Source organism: Anarrhichthys ocellatus, unplaced genomic scaffold, assembly GCF_004355925.1.
Source record: "Anarrhichthys ocellatus isolate YVR2014 unplaced genomic scaffold, GSC_Weel_1.0 scaffold25, whole genome shotgun sequence".
In the NCBI taxonomy this organism is placed as follows: Eukaryota; Metazoa; Chordata; class Actinopteri; order Perciformes; family Anarhichadidae; genus Anarrhichthys; species Anarrhichthys ocellatus.
Window position 1 is genome coordinate 4,228,459 of NW_022280055.1, and position 8,576 is coordinate 4,237,034.

Sequence of the window (8,576 nt, forward strand, 5' to 3'; positions counted from 1 at the left end):
AAGTTACTAGTTCAAGCTAAAGTTTTTTTGTTTTTTTTTAAATGTACTGTTCGGTACAATATGAATATCAACATATTAAAATGATTTGCTTTAAAAGCATCTCCTCCATTATGAACAATAGAGCTGATATACACACTGTCAGAAAACACAGTCACTCCACTGTAGATCTATATAGTCCATTAAGATAACTCTCCACCAAAAGTCAAACATCTGTAAATATCAGCGTCAGTGCTTGTGTCTGAACATGTGTGGAAGTAGCAACACTTTAATCATTGTGGGAACTGTTCCGGCTGTCACTGTTGCTATGGTCCATTCAATAAATTGACCGTTACAACCGAACAAGGCCTTTGAGTGGTGTGACCTGCTATCCCTGTTAAATGTGTCTAAAACGTTAATGAGCTTTATATTCTGGGTGGTCTGCTCATTGATTCAACAGAGAAATTACATTTGTTAACTATATTATGAATATATACAGCAGGGGTAAACAACCTTAGAGCCAGGGACCAGGGACCAGAGACCAGGGACCAGACCAGAGACCAGGGACCAGAGACCAGAGGATGGGCTGCAGTTGGCTGCTGGCTGAATGATAGCTGCACCTGGTTTGAATGAGGACTTTCATGGGAATGACGCCGTTGTGGAGAAAAACACAAGAACTGGCTGAGACGCCTGGCCGTTTTTCCATCTGTTTGGAAAAGGGAGTGTTTGTGTATTAAATACTTTTGAGTACAAAGAAATAAGACAAATACTCCACAGAGTCTTCTCAGCTAGCTCTTTCCCTCTTCTTGTTGCTCTTAAGCTCTGACAACATGTTGTAAGATGTGAAGTAATCCAAGTGGTAGAACGTAACCAAGTACATTTACTCAAGTACTTACTGAAGTACAGATTTGAGGGACTTGTGCTTTACGTGAGTCTTTTTTCTTTTCATGCCACTTTCTATTGAATATTGTACTTTTTACTGCACTCCATGTATCTGACAGCTTTAGTCACTTCATATTTGCACACAACACATAACAAGAGCTTATAAAATATGACGTTTTTGTTATAAATTAAACTACCCAACAATATATACAGATACAGCTGAAACTATTACCAATCAATAATTAATTGGCAACTATTTTGTATTAGTTTCAGTCATTTTTCAAGGAAAAACAATATATGGTTCCAGTTTCACAAATGTGCAGATTTGCTCCTTTTACTTTGAATTATTTTGAATTATTTTATTTAAATTATTTTTGTAATGTTGACGTAACTCACTATTTTCACAATCCAAAAATCAATCAATTAATAGAGAAAGTAATCAGCAGATTAATCCGTAATTAATAATAATTATTAGTTATTAGTTAATAGTTACAAATGAGCTCTCACTCAACCAACTACAACTGAAAAATCCTGCTTTTACATGATGGTGATAAAATAAATAAAAAGAACCACAGGGGATATTTTTAAAATTTTCCTGATTAAACTTACTCATTTTAATTTTTGTGGGGTATTAGTACAATTACTAAAGTAAAGGACTTGAATACTACTTACATAATGTCCTCTACACTTGTATACTGTGAAGTATTTCTTGTCTGTCGAGCTAAAAATTCAGTTTAGTTCTTCTGTCTGTCAGTGAAATAAACAGAGTGCCATAAAGAGAACATTGGCAGGTACTGTAGCAGACATCAGCATATCTTCTTTGACTAATATATGGAAATAAGCTGGAAAACGGGCAAAGTCCTCCTTTGTGTACGAGTCCTGCTAACCAGTTTACACCACCAAAATGTGGAAATGTATTTTTGTGTGAGAGCCAATGTAATGGAGCAATGCAACAAACGGATCCATTAACTTTCACTCTGTTGAACAACCAATTAAACAGCAACGGAGTGAAAGTGGAACGTCTTCGTTCTGCCTCACTGCACTGACCATCTGCAACCCACCGAGACTTATTAAGTTTCTGTTGCGTTGATGCAAAGCAGCAGCAACATGCTAGAAAAGGAGGAGATGTGAGAGACACAAACAGCAGAGAAAAGGAAGGGAGGAGGTGACGAACCCGCAGAGAGGAGCTGAGTTTCACAGATGTTTGTGGGGCTTGTGTTGGGCAGAGCGGCCGCTGACAGGCGTCTGGAAAAGGCATCAGCGGCTTTGGTGGAGAATTCTTTTCTCAACGTGGTTTCTTAAAACAGCTGCAGGGCTGTTTCGGGTTGACGCATGTTAACATTATAATTGGTTTAGAATAATCTGGTGAGCACGTACTCGTATAATGAAAAACAAACATGGTGGAAGATGGCAGGTTAGTATAGAAGAACATCTTAGTCTTTCACATTGGCCTCCAGAGTGCGGATGCTCCACTGATGTGGGACCAGTTTTGGCAGCGAACATGAAATGATTTCCCCGCCTTTTAATGTACAAATTCTTTCCAAAATCCTACGTGAAATGGAAAAATGTGTTATCTCCTGATCATGCAAAAGGCTTTTTTAGTATCACGAACGACGCCAAAGTTCCAACACACATGCATGACAAATGTATGAATGAATGAACATAACAATCACAGGCTGTATGTATGTACTGCATGATTATCGGTAATTATAACATTGAAAAACAAACCACGAGGGAAGTCCGTGTCATCTGTGACTTCCACTGTGTTTCATGACAAATAGATGTTCAGTCAACAGGACGGATCAACAGCTGCTGCAAAGCCCCTGTAGCACATCAGCATACTGTACACACAGCAGCTCTACTATCCATGCAGAACACATGGGAATGGCTTAACAGGCCCAGTATGGGTCTGTGATTTATGCAGTATACAATTATATAAGCAACATCTAGACAAGAGCCTAATTTCCTTACTGTACTTCAGTGTCTGCGCCTTTCGATCATGCGGACAAATTATGTACGTTATTCCTAGAACCTGCACCGTGTTTGGTGAAAGCGCTTTTAAAGGTTTTTATACCTTCGTCTTGGTGTCGAGCTACAGAGGCAATTCCAACTAGATGGTTTTATTAGCATGCCAGATTTTAAAACAGGATTAAGGATTATTTGAGTGCTGAATGTACTTGTCCTGAAACTGAATGACAATTCTTTGGTTTCCTTTTTATGTGATTTCTTTTATGTTGTTTTTAACTTTTCGCCTATTTAAAAATAATGATCTGTTATTTGTGTTTTCATGTGGTGCTTGTGTAGAATTTTTCCGCTTCCATCTTGACTGGTACCCTTTTGTAAATGGCGATGGGATTATCTTGGATAAATAATAGTTTAAAAAACATTCAATTTAAAAATCTAATTAAAAAGTTGTGGCAGTGTTGCCAACACAAACAAATACATGATAAAAATGTATAAAAATACATGAATACATGATTTTGAATAACGCCTTTTGTTTTCTTTTTGCATGTTATATGTAAATGCTTTAAAAATAGCATTGTAGGTACATTTAGTAAGCAAATGAGATCCTCTCAACCTGCTGATGGGAGATTAGAAACATAATGTTAGATTTCTGCATTATTTCAATTTTATTTGAATCTTGACCAAAATGCATGTGTAGTATCTCTGGTCTTTGTTAAATGCTGTATAATGTTGGTTCTTGACTTGTCAAAGAGAAGTAATGGTAACACATGGACAACACTGATGCTATACATACAGATCAGAAAGGTTTGTCTGTGAGGAATTCAGCTAATCAAGAGGACTTCCTTATCAAGCTGCAAAGCCAGTTAAAGTTATTCAAGCAGCTCATTAGGACAATCCCAGACACGGTGCCCCAACTCAACTTGTGCTGTGTAGTGAGGCATGAACAAGAAAATTAAAAGGAGAAGAAAAGAAGAGCATGACATTGAAAAAGTACACATGCTTGTTGAATATTAGAAAAAAGCATGACAAAGACTTCCAATTCCACCTGAAATAATCCATTAAAACTAACTACGCTGTGCTCTTTGATAATAATAGGAGGTGAACTGGATGGGCTCTATATATAGTAAATCATGTAGGCTTAACAACATGTGGTTAAGTTTCTCAGTGAGACCAACGATGGCTGGCTTGTCTGATGAACAAAAGAAGCTGATGTGTTACAGTTAACAGTGCAGGATATTCACATGGGAAAGAGGGGATGTCAGAGGACAAAACATAAAACGATGAGTCACAGTGCTGTGCATGTGTGTGTTTTACATTTTTGGAACATATGCACGTCTGCATGCAGAAGTCAGCCTGTCTGGTTGCATGTTTGTGTTGTGGCGTGGTGGCGAAGTTCATTTATTGATTTGTTGTCATGTGGAGGGAGCACCACAAAGGACTGCTGAGTCAGAAGAAAGACTGATGTAGACAGAGTTTGCAGTAGCTCAATGATTTTACCTTAGTAATGTTTGTTTTGCTATGGTTTTTGATTAAATGTTACCGTATAGTTTACACACAAGTTTATGTATTGTACAGTATGTAAACATTGGTATATTCAGTGGTGGAAGACGCATTTAGATCTGTTGAACCACTCTGTGAAAGGACAAGTAAAAGTCCTGCATTCAAAACCTCTATTATAAGTATTATCAGTAAAATATACATAAAGTATCAAAAGTAAAGGTACAGTGTAATAAATGTTCGTGTTTTGCTCTGATATGTGATGTTTTGTTGATTCATAGTACTGCTGCATTCATGTGTATGTTGCATTTGACTGCTAGATGTTTCAGGTCCTTTCTCTACTGTTGGCTAGTTTAATCATCACCATGTGTTTGTAGCGCTGCTGTCCTGTGAGAACCACGTATCTCTTAAAAAGTCATCGTTTCATGAGCTCAGAGAAACAGCACTGTTGTCAGCTTCGTGAACCTAACCAATCCTTTCACAGCGTTATCCATATGGTGTTGTGCATTTCTGCAAGCGTGATACGATGCTAATACAAAGTATATATTTAAAATGTACTTTTGATTTGGAAACGTCGACATTCAACATATCCGTGGTTCGCCGAAACATACAATGCCAACATGCCTTTTTCCCATATCATATTTGTCATATTCTGCCCTTATTTAATAATATATGCAAAACAAACGTACAAAAGGTCTATTTCTTTGTATTTTTATACGAAGATCGAATCATCTTTTCTTCCTGTAAAACAAAATATGTGTGCCTATAAGCTAGAATCAATCAATTTCAACCAATAACATCATAACCTCATTCCTTTCATCAATAAATCTGCAACTTTTAGGGATTTGATTTAAGTCCTTCTTGTGACTGTACATCGCTCAAATATTCCGTTTCACTGGGGAGTATTTAAACTACCGGAGCTGAAGGTTGCAATGGGACCTTAAGAAAACTGGAAGCGTTTCACTGATCCCTGAGATGAATATGGACGACCCTCATCAGCAAGGACGCTACACAGCAGAGTTTCAGAGTCTTTGTGTCACATGAGCCCATCACCTGTTATAGAAATGAGCAGTTTACAGTTCATAAACATGGAGGGTGGCTGTCTTATTTCTATTATAAGAGCAGAAAAATTGTTCACACCTTTTAAATTCATACAATACTCTCTCCGCCTCTGCATGTATCCTGTATGGCCACGTTTCTCACTACAGCAGATGTTTCCTGTTGCACTGTGTGGGAGAAATACATGTATTTCTTGGAATATGAGCAACAGATGGTGAGAGCAGAGCAGGAAAAAAGAAAGGTGTGTTGAGAGATAACACCCTGAATCATGCCGCCATGTAGAGAGAAGGGTGCATTTTTTAGCTGCCTGTCTGATCACATGTCCTTGTTACTGAAGATATAAAAGGATCAGATATATTTTACAGGAGACTTCACAGAGCTGAGACTTTCAATGTAAATGGGAGTTTTTGGGAGGTTGTTCTGAGGAGAGGAGGGATAAGAACTTACTGTAATGCTAATACTTTTACCTTGTTTAGCCCTGAGTATCTTGCATTATGATAAACACACAATAAGTGTAACTTATTGTATCATTCCCTGCTAGTCAAGTATTTTAAAGAGGAAAAGCTGATTTTTCATCTAATTCAGAACCTTCTTTCTCCCCGTGTAATAACTGTCTGAGCATTTATGACGTTCAAGATTTACTTTTTTGCTTTCTTGTCTTCCTAAGAAGCGTGGTCTGCTCATGATAACCTGGGCTTGTAGATAATACCCTCATTTCCCTTAGAAATCAGTGGGATAAAGATTATGTCAGGGTTGCCGGTTGTTAAAAGAACCAAGGTCTGATAAGGTGAAAAGTTTGGAGTATAAACTGTGCTTTTGTGTTTGAGATTAACAGTCGGTGAGAGCAGGTGCTGACCTTGAAGCGCAGGTCAAACATGTAGTCTATCATTCACAAAAGGACATGTCACACAAGGTCACGTTCAGCCTTATTCTCACCCTCCACATATCCTCTTCCTCCCCTCGTCTACATACATTTGTGATGAGCTGTTTTATATCTCTACTTTGCTTCTTCTTCATCTTGATCCATCCATATTAATTATCTGGCTCTCTTGACCAAACAGTATCTTTAATGCCGGCTCCACGGTAGAGTATAGATTTGATGATTTAAAAAGGTGACCATCCACCATGACGACAATAAATTGAACAGCCTTAAAACGACACACAGATGATGATATATTATGGTGAGTGGCCAGAGACTAAGCAGCATTCCTGCTCATGAACACATGATGAAATACGAAGTGAGGAGGTCGGGTCTCACCCTACTCGGCTCGTTGATATAAATAACATTTCGATGACGAGTCTCTTTGTTGCATTCCAAAGATTGTCGCAGTAGACGGTCAGAATTAGACACAGACGCAAAGCTAGTAGAGGTCCACAGCCAATGTGAGTAGCTATGTGAGGCTGTGCAGAGGTTACCGTGGATTCTCACGATATCGCAAGATCACGCGTAAATCCATCTTGCCTTGCTTCCAACGACACGGAGAGGCGACTGTTCATTCTAAACAACAATGGTGGCTGCTGAAGAGGTTAGCGTAGATGCTGCAATGGCCTCAGTTCTATCAGAACTGGAGAGTATTCCCTACTTGAAAGAAGAGCAAAGAACGACACTGAGGGCTTTCCTTGATGGAAAAGATGTTTTCACTCTTCTCCAGACTTGCCGAGGCAAGAGTTTGATTGACGGATGGTTCATCCATTCATCTCCCAAGTATTTTTCTTTGAAAGTGCCTGCCCTTTTCCAAACAGTCTCCAATGCCTGCTTCTCAGATGGTTCTGTGTCACAAATCACTTGGCGTGTCAGGGTAGTACAGTGGTGCTTTGAGCAAAATGTTAACGTTAGCGTGCTAAAATGCTCACAATGCCAACGTGCCGATGTTTAGAGGCTATAGTGTTTACCATGTTCAGGATCTTAGTTTCGTCAGCTAGCATGCTAACATTCGCCAATTGGCATGAAACACAGCGGAGGTTGATGGGAATGCTGTTAGTTTCACAGGTATTTGGTCATAAATCCAAGTATTGTAGGAATTTAAATATTGAACTGATGATGGCACTAGACAAAAGGTAAAAATCACCAAAGGTATTACTTTACATCCTCTGGGGACCATGAATGTATCAAATTTCATGATAATCTATCCAGTTGTTGTCAAGACATTTCACTCAAAATCACAAATGCCAATCTAAAGGTGGCACTAAAGGAAAAATCAGAGGTACTTCAAAATCAATAGGAATTATCCTCTGGGGAACATGACTGTGTACAAAATTTAATGACAATCCATTGAATAGTTGTCGAGATATTTCAGTGTAAACCAAAGTGGTTAATCAACAGATTGCTATGTGCTCGCATGGCTAAATACTAGCTGCATGGTTAGAAAACATATCCTGTTTGTCATTTGGGTGAATGACCCTTTAAGGTGCATTCAGACTCAACCCACCTGTTGTTATTTCTTAAGCCAGAGGAGATAATATCGTCCTCACTTTACTAAAGGTTGGGATGTGAATTATTGAGTTCTTTTGAACAAATCATTTCCTTCCACATATTTTCAGCCTAACAAACTGATTTTAGTTCACCTTGCTGTTCCTCGTTTTGACGAGTTCACTCCGCAGTCAACTTCTTCTTTTCCAATCACACTGTTTTGTTCCATGTAAATTTGCTTATACTAAAACTGAGGCTCGTGAACATACTGTACTCTATCTTTGTGATTAAGTGCCGAACCACTTCCTCAGAAGTCCATTATCAAATGTTCCCTTGCGTTGAAGGCTGTTACTGTTTTGCCTTTAGACTTTGTTTGCATCAAGTACAATCTTACTTTTGTGCTTTTTACATCCACAAAGATTTTGTTGAAACTGTTACTGCAAGTAAGATTAGGAGTGGACTGCATAGCATTCCTAAATGTTATCATCGTTTATTTTAAAAACTAACAGACAAGAGAAGGTTGTTGTGCTCAGAGTAGGAGATAAAATAAGTGATAAGTAGCTTATTCAGGCAGGCGGGGACATCAAACCAGCGTGGGATTCTCCTCTCCGAGTGTGTGAAATTCAAAGAATCAAATGATGAAAGCAGTGGCTGCTTATCAGAACTTGACTCCTCCAGTTAACAGTTATTACCAGGACATAAACATGTCTGTGTGACTGCTGTCTGTGAGCTTTCTGAGTTGTGTGTGTGTGTGTGTGTGTGTGTGTGTGTGTGTGTGTGTGTGTGT